The sequence below is a fragment of the Cucurbita maxima genome, unplaced genomic scaffold (genome assembly GCF_002738345.1).
Source record: "Cucurbita maxima cultivar Rimu unplaced genomic scaffold, Cmax_1.0 Cma_Scf00128, whole genome shotgun sequence".
Lineage (NCBI taxonomy): Eukaryota > Viridiplantae > Streptophyta > Magnoliopsida > Cucurbitales > Cucurbitaceae > Cucurbita > Cucurbita maxima.
Window position 1 is genome coordinate 167,398 of NW_019272144.1, and position 26,726 is coordinate 194,123.

A 26,726-nucleotide genomic window follows, 5' to 3' on the forward strand; every position below is an offset into this window, starting at 1 on the left:
AAAACAATGGCAAACTAACTAGCTTTGGCATACTCTTTCCTTGGCTAGGGGGAGAGCTCCCTAAATTTTTGCCACTTTGGCCACACTCATTGTATTCTCTGAGTCGCACACAATGGTGCACCCCTTAAGGTGAGGCTCGCAAGCCAACCACGATATTTATTCATCGTGGCACCAACCATTATAGTAGCAATGTATGAAAGCTTGTAACACAACCCCGCATTGGCGCTTCACTTCAGCCAACTCTTAACTGGATGTCTGCAAAACTCGTAACACAACTCTGTGTTTGCTTTACACTCTTGTCAATTCTTTTAAAATTTGTAACACAACTCTGTGTTGGCGCTACACTTTCGCCAACTCTTAATTGGCCACCTTCGTGTGGCAATGCCGTCTTGACGCTTCTGTGGTCATGTTGTAGCTTCACTTCTCTATGTCCACTTCCAGTTGATGCTCACTTCTCAAGTTGATATTGGTCTTGACAACTCTTCTGGAGTCATCCACTTTAGGCATAATGTGATGGCTCAAGGAGTACATACTCGCACCTTAGAGCACCTCTACGGGGTGAGATACTTAATTACTCGGGCTCTCCCCCACTTAAACTCGGTTGCCTCTTTGCAGCAAATTCATCCTCCCATATGGACTTGCGTTGTACTCAACTTTGGCACTTGGCCGATGCTTGTCTTTTCTTGGCTCTTGGCTTCTCTGCTTGCAACCACTGACACTATTCCTCTAATGTGAATGGCTCTTTAGAAAGCACCGACATGGTTTGCTTTCTGTTTCATCTATCTTGCCCACTTAGGGACTAAAAGCGCTTGGCAAATGAGCTTGGTTTTACTTGATGGGTAGATCTCCCCACACTGAAGTGTCGACACACAACACTAATGAATTTCAGGTAGTCTTGGTTTCGGCCCACAACTTATTCTAATTCTGACCAGAAACTGTCTTGCCCACTCTGGCACTCTTGACACACTTGCAAGGTCTTCAATCAACTCTCGAGTTCATTTCTCTTGACTATGTTGTCCCACTAGACACATAAACTATGGCTCTAATACCAACTGGCACAGTACTACTTTTTCAACATAGTTGTGTGGTGATCTTGACACGCTCACGACTAGCCTTAAGGGGAATTAAGCCCCATATATATTTTTCACCCCATCTTTGTGGCGTCATTGGACCTTAGGCCACGATGGTACCCCTATAGTATATTTTGAGCCATTTTCAATTTTTCATCATATACATGAGTTTAACTCCAGAACCGCATGTCCAAATTTCTTTTGGAGCCTTGACTTTCGAGGTTAAGGCTTGGGACCCTACCCGACCCTTCAACAAGCCCATATTTTCCACTATTGTCTATTCGATGTCTCTATCTTGCTTATATCTAAACTTGTCTTCAATGCCCACTCTGTGTGGTGTGTTAGATGATGTACCGTCCTCCTCGGTCGCATCGTGGCATTCGTCTTGGCCCTCGTGTGGAGGGATGGGGACCACTTGAGGGTCGCCGCTTCTCTTGTCGCAATGTGATGGTCACAACCTACTGTCTTCATAGTTAGGTTGTGACACCCCCTTACACATCTACAAAACCTGAACAAGAACATGAACACAATAGGCAGAGTGAAGGTCAAGCGGGTTCTGTTGAGAGACATTCGATTGTTTTTCCACTGCCACCTACATTGCCCTCTCGACAACTTTGGGATCATGAGTTGAGCAATGGGAGTTGGCCACGACGTGATTTTCGTTAGCAATTTGGAGCTGTATGTCTCATCAAGGTTCAATTGTTGTCTTTCTAGTTGAAGCCAGTAGGATGCAAAGTAAATAAAATAAAATAAATAGTAAAACATGCAAATGTAATCGGTAAACCATTGATGAATGGTGATTCCATAATTATATTTCTAATTAAAGCAATTTTCTTTCTGGTGAAATTATTGTGATTATCTTTTTTTTTTTAACTTAAACTTGTTGCTAAATCTTACAAGATTGGGAGATCATCAACGATTTGAGGATTGACATGCCGAGGCTGCAACAGAGGATGAGCAACCTATAGAGAATGTTGGAGACATGCATGGATATGCAACTAGAGTTGCAGCGTTCAATAAAGAAAGAAGTTTCTTCTACGTTGAGCCGAGAGCTAGTTCAAAAGGTTTGTCTTCATTATTAATGCCACTAGATTCTTTAGCTTATAAAATTTACATGCTTTGTTGTACAGATAATTTTACCAATCAGTTTGTTTTTGTGTGTTTTTCTTAGGTACCAACTTTCACTTAACTTTATATTTTCTCTCATTTACAACTTTTAGATGTGGGCACATGTGCACGTGTTCAAAATGTGCTAACGAGTTGGTCAAGGCTCGAGAAAAGTATCTGATGTGTTGTGTGCCCATTCTAGAAGTGATTCGTGCTTACTCCCTATGATGACTTAGACGACAATAAAGAAAAATGAGATTACTACTGATTCATTCATCTTCATCCTCTTGTTCCGTCCAAGTGACCTACTAATTCTTCTCGTCCTTATTTCTATACATATAAAGTTGATTTGTACGATAACAGAAGAATGAAATAATGAATCTAATCTCTGTTATTGATTAATATAGTAAGAATAATTGTGTTAGTGAATTTACAAAACTTTATCTAGGGTGATTATGAGGATAATTGTGTTAGTGAATTTACAAAACATCTAGGGTGATTATGAGGATTTGGTGTAACAGAAGAATGATTAAGCCGAAACATAAACAACTGGAGTTTCGACTGATAATATTATTGAGTACTGAAATTGGCTTTTGAGTACTAAACTTAGCTTTTACAAATAACAACAGAAATCGAAACTAACCCAAATATGACAAATTAGTTAAACTAAATAGCTAAAAATACTCTAGAAACATAAGTGTATTTGACATAATCAAATTATTCTAACAATCCCTCCCTTGAACTTATTATTCTTTGTCAAAATTATTTCAAGTTAGAAAAACTCTGCACACCTTCTTCACACCACTTCTAAAATACTTCTAATTTGAGATGCTTTGTTAACAAATCAGCAAGTTGATTTCGGGTACCACAAAATAATAAATTAACGGTTCCTTCTTTTGAAAGATCTCTAAGAAAGTGAAATCTTACTCTTATCTGTTTGGAATGTCCATGTAGAACTGGATTTTTGGATATCTTAATAATTGAAGTATTATCACACATTAGCTTTGTTCCTTCAATTTGATAGTGACCCATCTCTTTGAGTATCTTTATCCAAACAGCTTGACATGCACAGGCACTAGCAGCAACAAACTCAACTTCTGTGGTTGATAAGGTGACAAAAGGCTGTTTACGAGAAGACCAAGCTACTGCTCCTCCGCTTATCATAAACACATAGCCTGAAGTACTCTTAATATCTTCCAAGTCTCCGGCATAGTCACTATTAGTAAATCCAATTAAATCACTAACTCTTCCCTATCTATAAAATACACCATAATCTATCGTACCTTTAAAGTACCTTAAAACCCTTTTAGCTACTGCAACATGTTGTTTTGTTGGACATGCAATAAGACGACTTGATATGAACCAAAAGACGTCAATCATACAATATACTTCAATGAAGATATGAAGAAAATGTTGTCAAAATTATCAAAAGATGTTTCAATTCATGACACTAATATGTGGAAATCACTACACGTGGAGTAAGATTCGGATTACCTTGTTGATCAAATATCTCATGATAAGAACATTGTTTGAGATTCGAATCACTCCACAAGCAAGATCGATCATGTCTAGCTTGAATGATTCTTGTTGATCAAATATCTCAACGCAAGAACACTTGTTTGAGATTCGAATCACTCCACAAGCAAGATTGATCATATCGAGCTTGAATGATTCTACATGCAACCTAAACTACATAGAATTGCAAAGAAACTTAGTCATTGGCTAAAGAAAGCACAAATGCTCCATTTACTATATTTTCCAAGTCTACTTACAAATACAACATACGACTTTATATAGCCTCAAAATGAAACTATTAAAGACATTACAAGAGTTAGTAACATTCATACTTAATGATCATAATTAGTCATTATGTAATTGTAACCCTAAATTACTCTAAATAAAAAGTTATCACAATAACTCTAAATTACTCTAAATTGTAACCTACCCAAAATTTATAACAATCAAACTTAATTCTTCTTCAATGTGTCATGAATTGAAACATCTTTTGATAATTTTGACAACCTTTTCTTCACATCTTCATTGAAGTATATTTTATGATTGACGTCTTTTGGTTCATATCACGACTAATCAAACTTACAACAAACATGAGATTAGGATGAGTAGCTGTGAGATACATCAGACTTCCCACTATTTGTTTATACAAAGTTACATCTACTTTTGCACCATTTTCATCTTTGCCAATTTTCTGTCCTCCCTTCTTCGTGATGTAGTGTCTACTCACTGGAGTTTCTTTTGAATCCTTCCTTGATGCAGAAGGATTCTATTCAACTAAACTAGGTTCTAGGTGCTTGTTTTAATCCATCGAGAGCCTTATGGAATTTGTTCGCCCTCTCCTCACTTCCCTTTTTCTCCTAATCTTTTGGTTGTTCAACAAAAATATCTTCTTTTAACTCACCATATAGAAAAGCTGATTTGACATCTAACTAATAGAGTTTCCAACTTTTCTTGGTGGCAAAAGCAATGACAATTCTCACAGTATCCATTCTGGCCACAGATGCATACACTTCTGTAAAATCAATTTCATGCTCTTGTATGTAGCTTTTTACAACCAATCTTGCTTTGTATTTATCAACTTCTCCAAACTCATTTAGCTTGGTCTTGTAAATCCATTTCACTCTTATTTTCTTTGCTCTAGCCGACAGAACCACCAAGTTCCATGTTTGATTTTTTTCAATGGATTTGATTTCTTCATCCATAGCCAATCTCCATTTTGGGCTTTTGAAAGCTCCTCAAAATTCACAGGATTTGAAATCATCAACCAGTTTAGTCGTTTCTTTCGTGATTTCCCCTTCTTTGTTTTCAACAACTGGTTCAATTGTTTCAGCAACTAGTTTAGTTGTTTCCACCGTGACTTCCCCTTCTTCGACTGTATTCTCATCAATTTCAATATTGTCCCCCAGTCCAATTTTGTTTCACCTTAAAAAAATTTCCAACCCCATTCACGATCTTCCTCAAAAGCTACATTACAACTTATTATAATTTTATTTGTAGTTGGACCAAACATTCTATAGCCTTTGGATTCGCTGCTGACTCCAAGTAAAACACATATTTACACTTTTATCTTCAAGTTTGCTTCTCTTGGCATCTAGAATATGAACATGTTTCGCACATTCAAAAACTCTAAAATAATCGACTGATGGTTTCTCCCCAATCCAGCCTCTTCTAGTGTCATCTCTTTTACTGCAAGAGTGGGTGATCAATTCAAAATGTGAATCGTCCACCTGACTGCTTCAGGCTAGAAATGTCAGCCTAACTGCTTGAGGCTAGAAATTTTTAGGCACTTTCTTCTCTGTCAGCATAACTCTTACCTTACCAAGTTCATCACGGTGCAATTTTGGCGTTTTGCCACTCTATTTAATTGTGGGCCATAGGTTGTAGTCAATTGTGTCTTCACTCTATGCTATTTGCAAAAATCGTTGAATTTTACTGAATTGAACTCTACTCCTCTATCTATCCTTAAACATTATAGGCATTCCAATTTTCTTTTCCACAATTATGTTGAAACATTTGAAATGATAAAATGTTTCTGATTTTTCTATAAAAGAAAATAACTCCATGCCTTCCTTGAAAAATCATCGCACAACAAATACTTTTTATGGCTATTTGAAGCTGGTGAAATTCGACCACATAGATCTGCATTTACAAGGCCCAATTTTTCACTTGCTCTCCATTTACTCATTTTTGAAAATGGAGTTTGATATGCTTTCCTTGTTGGTGACAACAGAAAACTGAAGTGAGATTGAGAGGAGGAGTGATTTGAATGATGGGGAGGGGGTCCTTTTATAGGGGGGATTCCCGGAATTGGTTGAGATTTTTGTGGATGAAATTGAATTCACCTCCTCCTTCTATTCCGTAGTAACTAATTCAAACTTCTATTATTAGTTTCAACACCCTCCCTTAAACTGAATTCTGCGGAAATCAGTTTAGGACTTCACTTCATCTTCTTGATATACATCTTGGATTCTGCATATCCCCATCTTTCTTCTGAGCTTCTCGAACAATGGTTGTTTCAAGGGCTTTGTGAATAGGTCTGCGATTTGTTCATCACTTCGGCAAAAGTTGAGTTCATTAATGCCTTCTTTACACAGATCACGCAAGAAATGAAATCGAACATCGATTTGCTTGCTCCTTCCATGCAACACAGGATTTTTAGACAACTTAATAGTTGACATATTATCACAATATATAACCGTCGTACTTGGTTGCTTCTGATTAAGAATTTCAAGCATTTTTCTTAACCAAATTGCTTGGCACGAGCATGCTGCTGCTGCCACAAATTCTGCTTCTATCGTTGAGAGTGTTACAATAGGTTGCTTCTTTGAAGACCAGCAAATAGCTCCTGAACTCATCATGAAAATACTTCCTGAAGTACTTTTACGATTGTCTATATCACCTGCATAGTCGCTATCTGTATAGCCAACCATCTTCGGATCATCTCCTTTCTTGTAGAATACCCCTAAATCAGAGGTTCCTTTCACATAACGAAGTATCCTTCTTGCTGCATTTTGATGTTTTTCCGTTGGATGCTCCATGTAATGACTTATCATACTAATCGCATACATGATGTCTGGTCTTGTTGAAGTTAGGTACATCAAACTTCCCACAATTTGTTTGAAGTACCTATTATCAACCTCTCGCCCGTCAATGTCCTTGTGCAACTTTAAACCCAATTTTGATGGAGTTCCAAATGTGCGCTCATCCAATTTAAATCTTTCAAGTAATTCTTGAGCATACTTCTTCTGACAGATAAAGTTACCTGCGGAAGTTTGAGTAACTTCTACTCCAAGAAAATATCTCATCAAGCCAAGATCTGTCATTTCACTGGTGCAAATACCTCCTTATAATCAATTCCATACTTTTGCTTGTATCCTTTTGCAACAAGTCGCGCCTTGTACTTATCCACCTCACTGTTTTCATTCAACTTGGTTTTGAAAACCCATTTTACTCCGATTGTTTTCTGCCCTCTAGGAAGATTAGTGAGCTCTCAAGTCTTGTTCTTCTCTATGGATTGGATTTCACTGTCCATAGCTTCCTTCCATTTCTTCTCTTTTACTGCTTCTTCATAGACAATTGGATCACTATCCATAAAGAATGCAAAATAACCACTATCACTTGATTCATAATCCATCTCATAATCAATCATCTAGTTTGGTCTTTTTCTTGTTCTTGGATGTCTTTGATTTTGATCATGATCTTCTTCTACTGGTTCTTCTTGTTGAGCTTGTGATGAGCTCTCTCCATGCTCATAGTGAGGCTGAATAGGGGCTTCAGTTTGTTCTTCTTCAAGATTTACAGGAATCTGCTGATTCACAGTGATTTTTTCTTTCCATGTCCAAGTCTTCTTTTCGTCAAAGACTACATCACGACTTACCACCACCTTCTTTGTCAAAGGATCGTAGAGCTTGTATGCCTTAGAGGTCTCGCTTACTCCAAGGAACACACACTTCGAACTCTTGTTCTCAAGTTTCTTCCTTTTCTCATCAGGAACATGTGCATATGCTATGCACCCAAAGATTCTAAAGTGGTCTACTGCAGGTTTTCTTCCGCTCCATTCTTCTTGTGGAGTCATATCTCTAACAGAAAAGGTAGGGCTGCGATTGAGAATGTGAACGGACAACACAACAGCTTCTGACCAGAATTCCTTCGGGACTTCTCCTTTATTTAGTAAACTTCGAACCATGTTCAGAATGATCCTGTTTTTCCTTTCGGCCACACCATTTTGTTGTGGTGTATATGCTGTTGTTAATTGCCTTCGCATGCCCTTCTCTTCACAAAATTGAATAAACTCTTTCGAGCAGAATTCTCCACCTCTGTCAGTTCTTAAAACCTTGACTCTTCTTCCAGTTTTCGTTTTCATAGTAGCACAAAATTTTTTGAAGCAATCAAAGGCTTCTGATTTGGCGTGCAAGAAATAAGTCCATGTTTTTCGACTAAAATCATCGATGAGGGTCATGAAATATTTCTTGTTACCATTTGATGCAGGAGAGATGGGACCACATATGTCTGAATGAATCAACTCCAAAATTGCTTGAGCTCTTCTTGATTTTTCGGATGGAAAAGAGTTTCTTTCATGTTTTGCTACTACACAGCTCTTGCAAATTTCCGTTGGTGGAGTAATATCTGGCAACCCAGTTACCATCTTCTTTGAGGACGACGTCTTTAATCCTTTGAAGTGTAGATGACCATACCTAAAATGCCAAAGCCAAGTGGTATCTTCTTTCTTCACCATCAAACTTTTGACAATGATATTTAAAGTCAACGGATATAGACGGTTGGTGGTCATCTTCATCTTAGCAATCGATCCTCTTTTTGAGTCATAAATTTCACATTCATCATTTTGGAATGTGATCACATACCCCTTTTCTTGTAACTGACCGATACTAAGTAAGTTGGCCTTCAGATCAGGAATGTAGAATACATTAGAAACAGACTCTACAAAGCCATTTCTAGTCTTGATATCTACGGTTCCTTTCCCCATCACTTGGAGAGTTGAATTGTTGCCAAGAGAGACTGTAGTATGAAAATTTTCATCTAAAGTTGAGAAGAATTCCTTACAACCTATCATATGATTGTTGCATCTAGAGTCTACGACCCACACACCTTGATCTGTCACCTTCATAGCATGGAATGACATTAATAATGTTTCTTCTTCTCTTCTCTCCACAAAATTGGATTGATTTCTTTTCTCCTTTTGGAGCCTGGTATAGCATTCATTTTTGTAATGTCCAAGGCGTTCACATCTGTAACATTCCACCTTAGACTTGTCAAAGTGCCTCTTGCCTTTGTTGTCATAATCGTTTCTGACTAGGTCTGCTGACCTGCCAACATCTCCACTTCTTTCTCGACTGCCTCTCTCACGACCTCTGCCTCTTCTTTTCCCTCTACCTCTAGAGCTTGAAGTTTCACTTGGTGTTGATATCTTTAAGGCTGTAATCTCCTCTATTGCACTTGTACGATTGAGCCTCTGCTCATGTACTAATAGGGAGCTTTGGAGTTCATCTATTTTCATTTCCTCGACATTGTTTGCTTCTTTGATAGAACATACAATGTAATCGAACTTTGGTGTTAGTGATCGCAAAATCTTTTCTACGACCGCAACATCTGTGATTGAACAACCATGCATCCTCATTTTACTTCCAAGACTTATAACCTTGCCAATATAATCATTCACCGTTTCTCCCTTTTGCATTTGGAGAATTTCAAAGCCTCTCCTAACTGCCTGTAGTTGAGCACGTTTTACTCTCGTTGAGCCTTGATACTTCCTCCTCATAGAGTCCCAAATTTCCTTGGATGTCTTCTTCTGAAGCATTGTTTCCAAGATAGTCCTATCAATGGACTGAAATAAATAGTTCTTGATCTTCAGGTTCTTCAATTCGATGCTGCCAACAGTTGCTGTCGACCAGCTGAGAGTACCTCGCCTTCATTTGGCTCTTCATAACCCTTTTCCATCATACGACACCGCTCATACATCATCATAACTCATGCATCATCATGGCTCATACATCATCATATACTAGTATAGGACATCATACGATACAACTCATACATCATCATAACTCATACAATTTTTCGCCTCTCCTATAGTAAGACCACTTACGTGATTAGTTAGTTTAGGCTGGTGTCACCAATTTATCATTAATGAAAGTTCGATTTTGTCCATTGTATCCAAGTCAACCTATATGAATTCATGACATCAATTTCACGTTCAATTCTCTAAATCTCACAATGGCCGATGTACTAGACCTCAGACGAGCATTAAAGACTTTACATGAGTAAAGTCCTGGAGCGTTATATATATATATATATATATATATATATATATATATATATATATATACATACATATATATATATACATACATATATATATACATACATATATATATATATATACATATATATATATATAGATATATATATATATACATATATATATATATAGATATAGATATATAATTCTATTTTCATTAAGATCTCATTTCCTATCATTACTATGTTAGGGAAGAATTTGATGGAGTTATTATGACTCAGTATTGTGTACTTCTCATTTCCTTCTCATTGATCTTTCATTTTTTTTTTTTGTCTACATGTACTCAGTATTGTGTACTTCTTTGCCTTCTCACTCTAATCTTTCATTTCTTTTTGTGGCATGTACTTACTTTATGGTTTAATTTTTGTTTGGATATATTCTTGAAATCTTTCAAGTATATATTCTAAACTTTTCCTTTTTTTTCTTTGTGATGTGTATTTTCATTGTCATTTTCAATAGATTCTAATTTTCTTTTCTTTCCTAAAAATAACATTGCTATATTTTAGTAATCAATTTACCGTAACCCATAAATTTTTATTGTTATTTGATTTCTAACTAAAATCTAAATAAAAATCAGAAATAAAATAAAGAAAAGATTTAACTAACCTACCACTGACATTCATACGGTCACATCTTAAGGTAAATCTGCCCAAAGTCATTCTCATTTTTTATTCAAACTAAATCTAACATTTACCTTTTCTTGCCATTTTTTACCCAAAGTCATTCTCATTTTTTATTCAAACTAAATCTAACATTTACCTTTTCTCTACCATTTTTTACCCAAAGCCATTCTCATTTTTTATTCAAACTAAATCTTTTGAACAGCTGTTGTGAGAGAAAATCTTTGACAATTGATTTCAGAAATATATATATATATGTACATAGATTAGTTTTTTTTTATTAAATATTATAGATACCAAAAAAAAAATGTCTAAAATATTTTTGGTTAATTTTTTTATTAAAATAACCGTTAACTTTAAAATTTATATGAAGAAAATTTTAAATTGATTGTCAAATTTTAACATGTAAAAATTTCATCTTTTTAATTTATAAATACATTTTATTTTTAATAATTTTAATTATAATATTTATGATATAAATTAAATTATTACGAATTTTAAAATTTATTAACTAAATAAATATTAAAATTTAAACTAAATTATTAATGGATCAAATACAAACAAACTAAATAAGAAACATCCAAATAACAAACCTAGGCTCCTCGAGAAGATTCAAGTTTAGTTCTAGTTTGTGTTTGTTTCTCAAGAAAACACACAAGTTTACATTTATTTCATTTGAAATAGCACATTTATTTAATTTGAAATAGCCACAATGTTGCTGAATCTAATCTAGGGTCTTCTAGCAGCACCATATTAGCAGAGGAGGTGATATCAAGGGGCAGAGGAGGTGATATCAAGGGGAAGTTTCATTTTTACTTAATTGACTACACTCTAGTCAAAATAGTTAAATAGAGATCTTTTCTTTATTTAGTTAGAGTATTGTTAGGGATTTAGTTGAAGTATTTGAAGAACATTGGTTTAAGTCATTTCTATTTATGGTTACTTGTATATCAAACCCAAGTTCCTCATTCAATAAATCCAATCATTTCAAACTTGAATTGATTATGTTTCTGGCTTTGTTATTCTTCTGTCAAAACCTAACAATTACTATCATAGCATCAATTTTTGAGTGATTAAATAGAGAGAGTATGAGTGAAGACAAAACTTTAGCGAAGATGTTTCTGGCTTAGTTATTCTTCGGTAAAAACCTAACAATTAGTATTAGAGCATCAATTTTTTAGTGATCAACTAGAGAGAGTATGAGTGAAACAAAACTTTAGCGAAGATCCCTCACTTCGATGGTCACTATGATGATTGGAGTGAGCTTATGGAAAATTTGCTCAAAGAAAATTTTCTATGGAGTGTGGTGGAGATTTATTTATTAAAACGAGAGGGAAAGAACAATACTGACTGAGGCACAAAAGGGCCACCTTGATGATGCTAGACACAAAGATCACCAAGTAAAGCATTAACTATTCCAAGCAATTAATCATACCGTCTTTGAACAAATCTTGGATCGTCGCACAGCCAAGATAGTTTCGGACTCAATGAGACTCAATGAAACAAAAATTTGGTGGATACCAAAAAGTGAAGAAATCTCTTCTGAATAGGAGAGAATTTGAGATCCTAGGGATGAAGAAGAATGAAAGTATCACAGATTATTTTGAATGATGATAATTTCCAACAAGATAAGTATGAAAGTATCACAGACCATTTTGCAAGAGCAATGATAATCTCCAACAAGATAAGTATGAAAGTATCACAGATTATTTTGCAAGAGTGATGATAATCTTCAACAAGATGAGAAGCAATGGAGAAGATATGCCAGACAAGAAAATTGTAAAAAAAATTATGCCTGAAAAATTTACTTATGTTGTAGTATCCACCGATGGAGAGGAGCAAGTTCTAAAATTCGAAGGACGAACGAAAATAAGTAACAGAGGAAGAAGAACTTACGGGGCAGAGGATGCTGAAGAGGAAGAACAACTTTCAACAAAGCAACTGTTGAATGTTATAGGTGTCATGACTTAGGCCATTTTCAATATGAATGTCCAAAGATGAATAAGGAATTGAATTATGCAGAGCGGGAAGAAGAGGATGAAATGTTGTTAATGACTCATATGGAAATACATGAAGCAAAAAGGAGTGATGCTACGACGTTCTTTTTTTGTGCTATCAAATTCCAAATACAAACTTATTCTAAAGGAAAAGGTTCAACTTCTCCTAAGGTTAGCTTCACTTCTAGTTTCTAGTTTCTGTTTGTTTTTTTTTTTTTTTTTGGAAAATACAAGATTTTCATTTTCAATATTATTTCTGTTTAAAAATGGTAAGGGTAGGGATCAAACTATCTTCAATTGGTTGCTTCTTGATATCTAATTGTCTTACTTTGGCAGCATATTCATGTAGGAAGATAAATCAAAGTTAGTTTCTCTCTTATGATTCTTTGTCATACATTAACATTATGAGCTCATTCAGACTTTCTTTACGATGTCATTCAATTTCTTTCCTATTAAATAAAATAACATTTTGATTTTGTTCGTCATAAAGTTGAACTGGTTCATATAAGACTATTTAATTCATATTACATCACTCTCCATTTGTTTCTATGTATGATAGTTTGCTAAATTGTCAATTGAAATTGTCAGTTTTACCTTTGACCCGTTAATACATGCTTAAATAGAGAGGCAAGGTCACGGTATCAGTAACAAGGATATAGACGAGATGATGTCCTCCGTTCCTACTTTTTCAACCGCACAGCGTCGTGATCTTGACACGCTCACGACCAACCTTAAGGGGAATTAAGCCCCATATGTATTTTTCTTGTGGCTTCATCGGACTATAGGCGAGGTTTTTCTTCGTCAACCGAACATCCCTTGTGCAGAATCCAAGCTTGTTCAACCCCACAAGCCACCTGCATGTGCATGTTCAATCATTTGCAACACAACCGACTTGCCTCTACACCATCCGGCTCGACCTTGCCTCTATTTGGGGCCAAGGTCTATCAATGCAACGCCGTGTCTAATCTTCTTATCTTTATACCTATCGACATGACCCATATGTCTTGACACCATCCGGAGTCTTCGGGTGTCGTCGACCATCACAACTCACTCGCTCATGCCATCGAAAACGAGCCTACGTGTCGCTCATCTCACTAGGAGGTCCCAAACATCTATCCATCTGGGTTCTATCGAGGCATTGACCCAACCGTGTACGTGCCATGTCATTTATGTATACCGTACCAGATAGTAGGTGTATGTAGCAGCCTCCGACACCGTACATCCGTGTCGCCCGATACTGTCCTTGAAAAACTCATTTTAAAGGAAGTCATCATAAACACTCGTCTCGGCACGCTTGCCCATGTTGTGGCACACGTGTGTGTCATAGGGTAGCTCACTTAGGGCACAGAGCCCAGGGTTTGAGCCATTTTCAATCTTTCAGGCATAGACATGATTTTGTCGAACGGTTATACAGTGTTATGTAGCGTCCGTTCAGTGTCCGATTGACACCAAATTTGGCAAGCATTCATATTTTATATGGACGAACTTAACTCCAAAACTGCATGCACAAATTCCTTTCAGGATCCCAACTTTCGAGGTTAAGGCTTGGGACCCTACCCGGCCCTTCCACAAGCCTATCTTTGCCACTCTTGTTTATTCGATGTCTCTATCTTGTTTATGTCTCAACTAGTCTTCAATGCTCACTCTGTGTGTTATATTAGATGATGCACCGTCCTCCTTGGTTGCATCATGGCACTCGTCTAGACCCTCGTGTGGTTGGATGGGCGCCACTTGAGGGTGGCCCTTCTCTTGTCGCAACGTGAGGGTCACAACCTACTCTCTACATAGTTAGGTTGCGACATTCTCCCCCACTTATACTAGTCATCGTTCTCGAGGAATTACTTGGTGGCACAACCATTGTTAGGTTGTGACATTCTCCCCCATTTAGAGTAGTCATCGTTCTCAATGATGACCCAACCTTAGACCGACTGCTGACGAACCCACTTGAAATACGTGCTTCAGAAGGAATACAGAAAATGCGCACTACTTATGAGCTATCCCACTGACGGACCTACTCTCAGCCTCCGAGACTTGCAACACAAGTACCATAAAACAAATGCACTATGGTTGTGGGCTATCCCCTCTTGGGCCTCCCTCGCCCTTCTGCAAACTTGACCCAAGATTCACCAGAAAAACAATGGTAAACTAACTAGCTTTGGCATGCTCTTTCCTTGGCTAGAGGGAGAGCTCCCCAAATTTTTGCCACTTTGGCCACACTCATCGTATTCTCTGAGTCGCATACAATGGTGCACCCCTCGAGGTGAGGCTCGCAAGCCAACCACGACATTTATTCATCATGGCACCAACCATCATAGTAGTGATGCATGAAAGCTTGTAACACAACCCCGTATTGGCGCTTCACTTCAGCCAACTCTTAACTGGATGTCTGCAAAACTCGTAACACAACTCTGTGTTTACTTTACACTCTTGCCAATTCTTTTAAAATTTGTAACACAACTCCGTGTTGGCGACACTTTTGCCAACTCTTAACTGGCCACCTTCGTGTGGCAACGCTGCCTTGATGCTTCTGTGGTCATGTTGTAGCTTCACTTCTCTATGTCCACTTCAAGTTGATGCTCACTTCTCGAGTTGATATTGGTCTCAACAAATCTTGTGGAGTCATCCACTTTAAGCATAAGGTGATGGCTCAAGGAGTACACGTGTACTCGCACCTTAGAGCACCTCTACGGGGTGAGATACCTAATTACTTGGGCTCTCCCCCACTTAAACTTGGTTGCCTCTTTGCAACAAATTCATCCTCCTATAAGGACTTGCGTTGTACTCAACTTTGACACTTGGCCGATGCTTGTCTTTTCTTGGCTCTCGGCTTCTCTGCTTGCAACCACCAACACTATTCCTCTAATGTGAATGGCTCTTTGGAAAGCACCGACATGGTTTACTTTCTGTTTCATCTGTCTTGCCCACTTAAGGACTACAAGCGCTCGGCAAATGAGCTTGGTTTTACTTGATGGGTAGATCTTCCCACATTGAAGTGTCAACACACAACACTAATGAACTTCGAGTAGTCTTGGTTTCAGCCACAACTGATTCCAATTCTGACGAGAAACTGTCTTGCCCACTCTGGCACTCTTGACACACTTGCAAGGTCTTCAATCAACTCTCGAGTTCATTTCTCTTGACTGTGTTGTCACACTAGACACACAATGTATGGCTCTGATACCAACTGTCACGGCACTACTTTTTCAACAAAGCGGCGTGGTGATCTTGACACCCTCACGACTAGCCTTAAGGGGAATTAAGCCCCATATATATTTTTCACCCCAGCTTTGTGGCGTCATCGGACCTTAGGCGAGGTTTGTCTTTACCAATCAAACATCGCTTGTGCGGAATCCAAGCTTGTTCGACCACACACGCTGTGTGTGCGTGCATGTTCAATCGTCTGCGACTCGACCTTGCCTCTGCTCGGGGCCAAGTTCTTTCAATGCAACGTCACGTCACATATTTTTATTGCGATCCCCATCGACATGGCCCATATGTCTTGACATCATCTTGAGTCTCAGGGTATCGTCGGCCATCGCAACTCCCTCGCCCATGCCATTGAGAACGGACCCACATGTCGCTCATCTCATTGGAACGTCCCAAACATCCATCCATCCGAGTTCTATCGAGGCATTAGCTCTCCCGTTCCAGTTCCATGTCATTTACGTATACCGTATCGAATAACATGTCTATATAGCAACCTTCGACACTCGTCTCGACACGCTCACCCATACTGTGACACACGTATGTGCCACAGGGTAGCTTGCTTAGGCCACATGGCCATGAGGTGGTGGAGAGCTGACACCATGGTACCCCTATAGTATATTTTGAGCCATTTTCAATTTTTCATCATAGACATGTGTTTGGCGAACGGTCATATGATGTCATTGAGCATCCGTCCGTTGTCCGATTGACATCAAATTTCCCAACATTCACATTTCATATGGACAGACTTAACTCCAGAACAGCATGTCCAAATTCCTTTTGGAGCCTTGACTTTCGAGGTTAAGGCTTGGGACCCTACCCGACCCTTCAACAAGCCTATCTTTTCCACTATTGTCTATTCGATGTCCCTATCTTGCTTATATCTCAACTTGTCTTCAATGCTTACTCTATGTGGTGTGTTAGATGATGTACCGTTCTCCTCGGTCGCATCGTGGGATTTGTCTGGGTCCTCGTGTGGACGGATGGGGACCACTTGAGGGTCTCCGTTTCTCTTGTCGCAATGTGATGGTCACAACCTACTCTCTTCATAGTTAGGTTGTGACACCCCTTACACATCTGCAGAACCAGAACAAGAACATGAACACAATAGGTAGAGTGAAGGTCAAGCGGGTTCTGTTGAGAGCCATTCGATTGTTTTTCCACTGCCACCTACATTGCCCTCTCGACAACTTTGGGATCATGAGTTGAGCAATAGGAGTTGGTCACGACATGATTTCCGTCAGCAATTTGGAGCTGTATGTCTCATCAAGGTTTCATTGTTGTCTTTCTAGTTGAAGCCAGTAGGATGCAAAGTAAATAAAATAAATAAAATAAATAGTAAAACATGCAAATGTAAACGGTAAACCATTGATGAAGGGTGATTCTATAATTATATTTTTAATTAATGCAATTTTCTTTCTGGTGAAATTATTCTGATTATTTATTTATTTATTATTTTTTAATTTAAACTTGTTGCTGAATCTTACAAGATTGTGAGATCATCAACGATTTGAGGTTGACATGTCGAGGCTGCAACAGAGGATGAGCAACCTATAGAGAATGTTGGAGACATGCATGGATATGAAACTCGAGTTGTAGCGCTCAATAAAGCAAGAAGTTTCTTCTGCGTTCAACCGAGAGCTAGTTCAAAAGGTTTGTCTTCATTATTAATAACACGGGATTCTTTATCTTATAAAATTTAGATGCTTTGTTGTACAGATGATTCTACTAATCAGTCTCAAGAAAAGTATCTGATGTGTTGTGTGCCCATTCTAGAAGTGATTCGTCCTTACTCCCTATGATTACTTAGACGACAATAACGAAAAATGAGATTACTACTAATTCATTCATTTTCATCCTCTTGTTACGTCCAAGTGACCTATTAATTCTTCTCGTCCTGATTTCTATACATATAAAGTTGATTTGTACGATAACAGACGAATGAAATAATGAATGTAATCTCTCTTATTGATTAATCTAGCCGGAATAATTTTGTTGAGTGGATTTAGAAAACTTTATCTAGGGTGATTATGAGGATTTAGTGTAACAGAAGAATGATTAAGCTGAAACATAAAAAATTGGAGTTTCAACTAATAATATTATTGAGTACTGAACTTCGCTTTTACAAATAACAATAGAAATAGAAACTGACCCAAATATGACAAATTAGTTAAACTAAATAGCTATAAATACTCTAACTATCAAAAGAGACGATAACCATATTTGACATAATCAAATTCTTCTAACAATCCCTCCCTTGAACTTATTATTCTTTGTCAAAATTATTTCAAGTTAGAAAAACTCTGCACACTAAGTTCTTCCCACAACTTCTGAAATACTTCTAATTTGAGATGCTTTGTTAACAAATCAGCAAGTTGATTTCGGGTACCACAAAATAATAAATTAGCGGTTCCTTCTTTTGAAAGATCTCTAAGAAAGTGAAATCTTACTCTTATCTGTTTGGAACGTCCATGTAGACCTGGATTTTTGGATATCTTAATAATTGAAGTATTATCACACATTAGCTTTGTTCCTTCAATTTGATAGTAACCCATCTCTTTGAGTATCCTTATCCAAACAGCTTGACATGCACAGGCACTAGCAGCAACAAACTCAACTTCTGTGGTTGATAAGGTGACTATAGGCTGTTTACGAGAAGACCAAGCTACTGCTCCTCCGCTTATCATAAACACATAGCCTGAAGTACTCTTAATATCTTCCAAGTCTCTGGCATAGTCACTATTAGTAAATCCAATTAAATCACTAACTCCTCAATTTCTATAAAATACACCATAATCTATCGTACCTTTCAAGTACCTTAAAACCCTTTTAGCTGCTGCAACATGTTGTTTTATTGGACATGCAATAAGATGACTAATCAAACTTAAACAAACATGAGATCGGGATGAGTAGCTGTGAGATACATCAGACTTCCCACTATTTGTTTATACAAAGTTACATCTACTTTTGCACTATTTTCATCTTTGCCAATTTTCTATCCTCCCTTCCTCGTGATGTAGATTGTCTGCTCAATGGAGTTGCTTTCGAATCCTTCCTTGATGTAGAAGGATTCTATTCAACTAAACTAGGTTCTAGGTGCTTGTTTTAATCCATCGAGAGCCTTATGGAATTTGTACGCCCTCTCCTCACTTCCCTTTTTCTCCTAATCTTTTGGTTGTTGAACAAAAATATCTTCTTTTAACTCACTATATAGAAAAGCTGATTTGACATCTAACTAATAGAGTTTTCAACCTTTCTTGGTGGCAAAAGCAATGACAATTCTCACAGTATCCATTCTGGCCACAGATGCATACACTCCTGTATAATCAATTTCATGCTCTTGTATGTAGCCTTTTACAACCAATTTTGCTTTGTATTTATCAACTTCTCCAAACTCATTTAGCTTGGTCTTGAAAATCCATTTCACTCTTATTTTCTTTGCTCCAGCCGGCAGAACCACCAAGTTCCATGTTTGATTTTTTTCAATGTATTTGATTTCTTCATCCATAGCCAATCTCCATTTTGGGCTTTTGAAAGCTCCTCAAAATTCACAGGATCTGAAATCATCAGCCGGTTCAGTCGTTTCTTCCGTGATTTCCCCTTCTTTGTTTTCAACAATTGGTTCAATTGTTTCACCAACCAGTTTAGTCGTTTCCACCGTGACTTCTCCTTCTTCGACTGTATTCTCATCAATTTCAATATTGTCCCCCAGTCCAATTTTGTTTCACCTTAAAAAAATTTCCAATCCCATTCACGATCTTCCTCGAAAGCTACATCACAACTTATTATAATTTTATTTGTAGTTGGACCAAACATTCTATAGCCTTTGGATTCGCTGCTGACTCCAAGTAAAACACATATTACACTTTTATCTTCAAGTTTGCTTCTCTTGGCATCTAGAATATGAACATGTTTCGCACATTCAAAAACTCTAAATAATCTACTGATTGTTTCTCCCCAGCCCAAGCCTCTTCTGGTTTCATCTCTTTTACTGCAAGAGTGGGTGATCAATTCAAAATGTGAATCGTCCACCTGACTGCTTCAGGCTAGAAATGTCAGCCTAACTGCTTGAGGCTAGAAATTTTTAGGCACTTTCTTCTCTGTCAGCATAACTCTTACCTTACCAAGTTCATCACAGTGCAATTTTGGCGTTTTGCCACTCTATTTAATTGTGGGCTATAGGTTGTAGTCAATTGTGTCTTCACTCTATGCTATTTGCAAAAATCGTTGAATTTTACTGAATTGAACTCTACTCCTCTATCTATCCTTAAACATTATAGGCATTCCAATTTTCTTTTCCACAATTATGTTGAAACATTTGAAATGATAAAATGTTTCTGATTTTTCTATAAAAGAAAATAACTCCATGCCTTCCTTGAAAAATCATCGCACAACAAATACTTTTTATGGCTATTTGAAGCTGGTGAAATTCGACCACATAGATCTGCATTTACAAGGCCCAATTTTTCACTTGCTCTCCATTTACTCATTTTTGAAAATAGAGTTTGATGTGCTTTCCTTTCATACATGCCTCATAGGGGGTGTTTGGAACTACAATTTGTGCCAGACCTTTCACCATGTTTTTGTGTTTCAAGGTTGGTGCAACAGCCTTTGTAGCCGAGATGACCATAATGAAGGTGACAAAGTGTTAACTGATCCATATTTGAAACTTGGAGGCATCTTTCTTCATTTGTTGTAGCGGATGGTTTAACAAACAAAATGAACAACTAATTTGCACTCATAATTGACTCTGCCTTTTTTTCTTTTTGTGGATGATAAATGCTACGTACACTATCTTTGAAGATCACTATTACTCCTTTTTCTTGTATTTGTCCAATGCTCAAGCGATTACTTTTTAGTTCAGGTACCCAATACACATTACTAATAGTGTAGCGAACCCCATACAAAGTTAATTTCACTGCACCCTTTCGAGAACCTTTCATACTTATATTATTTTCAAGCTTCTGATGGAGTGGGAAAAGATCCTATCTAAGCTTGAAAATATACATTCATATACACACATATGGTTTAAGCAACCAAAATCTAAGAACCAAGTATAACTCCTTCTTGCTTCATGTCTTTCCATATCAGCCATTAACAACATTTCATCCTCTTCTTCCAGCTTTGCATAATTCAATTCCTTATTCATTTTTGGACATTCATATTTATGACCTAAGTCATGACACCTATAACATTCAACAGTTGCTTTGTTGAAAGTTGATTTTGCTCTAACGCGTCCTCTGCTCTTGTAAGCTCCTCTTCCTCTATTACTTATTTCCGTTCGACTTTCGACTTTTAGAACTTGCTCCTCTCTAGTACTGCTTGATCTTCGAAATTTTTGTTCATGCACCACTAATGAACTTTGTAATTCATCAATGGACATGTTATCAATATCTTTGGATTCCTCAATGGATAATACAACATAAGTAAATTTTTCAGTGAGGGTACGTAATTTTTTCTACAGTTTTCTTGTCTGGCATATCTTCTCATCTTGTTGGAGATTATCATCACTCTTGCAAAATAATATGATACTTTCATCCTTCTTCGATCTCTAGAATCTCAAAATCTCTCCTTAATGCATTAAGAAGAGATTTCTTAACTTTTTGGTCTCCACCAAACTTTCGATTCATTGAGTCCCAAACAATATTGGTTGTGCGACGATCCAAGATTTGTTCAAAGACAGTACGATCAATTGCCTGTAAGAGGTAATACTTTACTGGGTGATCTTTGAGTCTAGCATCATCAAGATGACCCTTTGTTGCCTTAGTCAGTATTGTTTCTTCCGCTAGTTTTGAGAAACCAATCTCTACCACACTCCATAAACTCTTTGCTTTGAGCAAATTTTCCATCAGCTCACTCCAGTGATCATAGTGACCATCGAAGTGAGGGATCTTCGTTAAAGTCTTGTCTTTACTCATACTCTCTGTATTTGATTACTAAAAAATTGCTACACTACAAAAAGCCTAGTGGTGGCTCTTATACCAATTATAAGTTTTTTATGAAAGAATGATTAACCCAGAAACATAAATGTTTGGAGTTTGAAGGGATAATATTTGTGAGTACTTAACTTTGGCTTTTATAGCCTTACAATTAACAACATAAATAAATAGAAACTAACCACAAATATGGTAAATTAGTTAAACTAAATAGCTAAAAAAAATACTCTAACTATAAAAAAAAACAGACCATAACCATATTTGATCAAATTCTTATAACATTTAGGTACTTACTACTACTCTCCCACCAAAAGAACCTTCCAATTTTCCTATTTCCAATATTGAATCTCCATGAAGTTTACTTTTCTAACTCAACTTCATTCACAAAGGTTGATCCTAACTCTGGTTGGTTTCCACTTTTTTCCTTTCACTTCCTAAAGATAGTTGTTTATATGAATAAAATGTTGATGTTATAATGGTAGTTTTGCTAGATTTTTTTTCTCAAACTCCCGATTATTGTATTAAAAGAAAAATTATATTTTCTTTAAAAGAATCAAATATTAATGAGATTATGAATCATGTCATGTGTTTATGGGAAATCTTCAATCATTCCTCCTATTTTGCTCATTACAATTTATACCCACCATTCTCAAATAAAAATGTTTCTTTCATAATGATTAAGGTATTTAGTCTTTTCTTTAACGCTCAAGGTTTAAATCCCTATCATATTTGTTATTAAAAGAATATATTATTCCTTTGTACCGATCTTTTCCATTTTAAAAAATTGAGTGAAAGTGTATATATGAGAAGTTGGTACAAAGACCACAAACCCGGATCCTATTCATGACATTGAATAGTCCCCGAGCTCCTCCACAACCATGTTCAAAATATGAATCCTCGTATTGACACGTATTGACATCCTTTAATAATCTTTAAATTTTATAGGTTGTATTTAGTCCTATTTTATTTAGGCTTCTTTTAATAACCATTTGTTTTTTTATTTCAAAAAATTAAGTTTAAAAATACTACTTCCAAATTATCAAAAAAAAAAAAAAAAAAAGAAAAAACAACCCCAACTTTTAAAACTAAACTATTACTAAATAAGACTTGTGGTGTCCAATGACGTCTGCACTAGTTGCTCATTTTATACTTTATAGCCCTAATTTTGTCTTTCTCCACACCAGTTCATAACTTCCCAATTAATTCATCCATTCAATAAATACCTAAGAGTCTCATCGTCATCCAGTATCACCATTTTTAAAGAACCTAAGCTTCTCATTCTCTCGACAATGGCTAAACTATTAGTTCTTCATCTCTTTTTCGTTCTCATTGCTTCCTCTTCTCTGTTTCATGTCGGAACTTCCATAACTCACAAATCTCAAGATGGATCTGAAGAATGGGGCTACGTTCAAGTCAGACCTAGTAAGCCAAGTTCATTAATTTTCCTTCTATTTTATTTTAGTCATTATTTTTTATATATTTGTTCGTGTATTGTGTTGTTTAGAAGCCCATATGTTTTGGTGACTTTACAGAAGCCCTTCCAGAGTGGACGTCGGTTCCAAGCCATGGTCGACCATTCTCTGGTTGCAGGGCGGACCGGTGAGCTGTCGATCTTTTCCAATGATTTATTTATAAATTTTGAGTATTTTATAAGAAAATGGCTAAAATATTGAAAAACAGGGTGGCTCGAGAACTGGGTTTGGGAACTTCCTAGAAATCGGGCCATTGAACTCGAACTTGAAGCCGAGAAACTCAACATGGCTGAAAAAAGCAGACCTCTTGTTTGTGGTCAACTCCTTTTCCTTTTAATTTTCATCATTTTAACCTTAAATTCTAATATTTTTCGACTAAATTTATGATTTTAACATTAAAAAAAACAGGATAATCCGGTCGGGACCGGATATAGCTATGTGGAGAGTGGAGGTGAATTTGCGAAAGGCGATGTGGAGACGGCGATCGACATGACGACTTTGCTGGTTGAGGTTTCGAAAGACACTGTCGGCCTACGAAACGCTCCTTTGTACATCTTTGCGGAGTCTTACGGTGGATAATTCGCCGTCACTCTGGCTTTGTCCCTTCTACGGGCCATCCAAGCTGGCAATTTGACCCTTAATCTCGGAGGTACTTTTATTTTTACTTTTTTTTTTAATAAAAAATTTCAAATATAAATGATGAATTATAACCTTTTTTTTTTTATACCTAAAAAAAAAATCATATTATAACTTTGATTTGTTTAAAATGATCACATTGAATAATATAGAATCAATAATTTAAATACACGACTCTCGATTTTGTTTGCCAGGAGTTGCTCTAGGAAACAGTTGGATGTCTCCAGAAGATTACACGGTTCATATTCTCATTCTCTCAATCTCATCCAAAAAATTTATCAATTTTTTTTGAAATTTTCGTTTTCAGAATGATAAACGAAAAGAATACTACTAAACTATGAAGTTGATTTCAATTATATCCTGATCGAAGTGTTAAAATGAAATATCTCAGAGCTCGAGAGTATAACCGAAACCAACCTCATATTTCAGGAGTATTCTTTTATTATATATCCTTAACACAATAATCTTTGTCTAAAATTTTACAGTCTTCTTGGGGTCCTCTTCTCAAAGATCTCTCACGAATTGACGACAAGACTCTGCAAGAATCAAATAGGTTAATATTTTTCATTTTTTTTTAATATAAACATGAATAAAGAAGTGAAATATATTCTATAAATTTAAAAGTTATATGTAACAAAAGTTGTCTTTTGAAAATCAGTTTAGCGTTGAAGATCAAGCAGCAAATTAAAAACACGTTGTACGAAAATGCAACTCTTTCATGGAATGATCTTGAGGGATTAATTTTCTCCAATAGCAACCACGTGGTACGTTTTGTTATTATTATTATTACTACTATTATTTTAACAAAATCCTTCCAAACCAATGAAATTTAAGTTTAGATTTATATTAACTAAATATAGGTATACGAAGTCTTTATTTTTATTATTATTTTTTTTTTTTGTTTATTAAATTATCTTTTAAATTAGTAAACTTATAAAACCCTCTAAAAAAATTTCTAAAAAGAAAATCAAAATTTATGATATATTAGACGTATAATTTAAAATTTAGAACTTTTCTAAATTGGTAATTTAGGCTTCATTCATAACCATTTAATTTTTTAAGTTTATAAAAACTATTTTGACCTACAAATTCTTTTATTTTATCATCCACTTAGAAAACATGTTTTTAAAATCTAAATCCAGTTTTCAAAAAATATTTTATTTTTCTCGAGAGAACGAACATTAGTTCAAAAAGACATAAAACGAAATGATTATCGATACATTATAACGAGTCGTTTTTGCAGGATTTCTATAACTTCATGTTAGATTTTGAAATGGACTCATTAGCCGCGACTACGACAAAAAATAGTGTGGAATCAAATAGGATTGATTCACTTGAAGTAGGAAAGAACTCTCCATATCTTAGTTTGAATGTCTACAAACCCGGAGCTACAGGAGACTTGGAAGCTTTGATGAATGGTCCAATTAAGCAAAAACTCACTATTATCCCACTAAATGTCACGTACGTACCAATAAACCCTATTTCTTTAAATAAAATTATAATCATTAAAACTATTCGGGTTATAATTGAAAATTCTTAAGACATAAAAATTAAATTAATTATCTAAATTTGGAGATTAAATCCTACCATTTTAGCCTAAAAAACTAAACTAAAATTTTTGAATGTACAGATGGGGAGGTCAATCGGACCTAGTCTTCCAATTTTTTACGGGAGATTTTATGAAGCCAAGAATCAAAGAGGTGTATTTTTTAACCAAACTATTTTTAATATTTTTATTTGTGGATTAATTTTTGCTTCATACTATAACATTCAATTATTTTCTAATACTTTTATTTTTTCAAAAAGGTTGATGAGTTACGGGCTAAAGGTGTTAATGTGACGGTCTATAGCGGTCAAGTAAGTGTTTTTTTTCCTTCAAACAAAAACAAGGAATATTTTGAAGTGATAAAATTGTAATATTCTCTTAGATTTATGGTTGACTTTTTTTTTATAGGTGGATCTTATTTGTTCAACCAAAGGAACCCAAGCCTGGATTAATAAGCTTGAGTAATTTCTTTTTTGGAGTGATTTATGGTTACTGACATCAACATAAACCTAAGTCAACTGTTTCCTTAAAAAAAAAAAAAAAAAACAAAAAGTAAGGATGTTTAAATTCTTAATTTTTGGTAAAGCAATTTTTTTTCTTTGAATTTAGGTGGGAAGGACTAAAGACATTTATAAGTAAGGAGAGAACTACTTTATTTTGTGGAAATGAGAAGCACACCAAGGGATTCACTAAGATAAGAACTTGCACTTCTATTGGATCCTTGGTGCTGGCCATTTTGTAAGCTATTTATTCTATTTATAATTTTTTAAGATTTAATACTTTTTAATTATATGATTACAAATGTAGGTTCCCGTGGATCAACCGTGTGTGACATTAAATATGGTGGATGCAATCACACAGTCACCAACTTCTTGATGCAGCTGTTTTTCGTAGAAAAAGATGACATATTTACTTTTTCAAATGTAAGACAATATGTTTAACTATAGATAAAAAGAAAGAAATAACAGATGTATTATATATATATATTAACAAATCTAGTGTCATTTGATTATCTCACTAATTTTTATTTAGAGATATTTCAGATGTACGAATATATCAACCTAAATATAATTTAATTGGTTAACGATTTAAAATAAATAATATTTTTTTAAAAAAAATACATAAAATAATCAATATCATATTTTCATTCAATAAGAAAGTTTTCTTTGGTTCAATCATTTCATATAATTAAGTAATAGATGTGACAATCAAACTATTTATAGATTAATAATAATAAAATATGTATCATACCATATTATATTAGTATAGTTACAAGTTTTCCCGACTATGAAAATCTAACGACTCTA

The 26,726-nt window shown here is 35.8% G+C and overlaps 1 long non-coding RNA gene and 1 pseudogene across 1 annotated transcript; one reads left to right on the forward strand and one right to left on the reverse strand.

Annotated features, from left to right (window-relative positions):
• Positions 1-385: 385 nt before the first annotated feature.
• LOC111473522 lies at positions 386-7,155 on the reverse strand. Its single transcript, XR_002715716.1, has 3 exons — positions 7,021-7,155; positions 1,657-1,662; positions 386-395 (listed from the first exon to the last, which is right to left on the reverse strand). It is a non-coding gene; the product is annotated as an uncharacterized LOC111473522 (long non-coding RNA).
• Positions 7,156-23,054: 15,899 nt separating this feature from the next.
• On the forward strand, positions 23,055-26,300 carry LOC111473524 (annotated as a pseudogene).
• Positions 26,301-26,726: the final 426 nt, after the last annotated feature.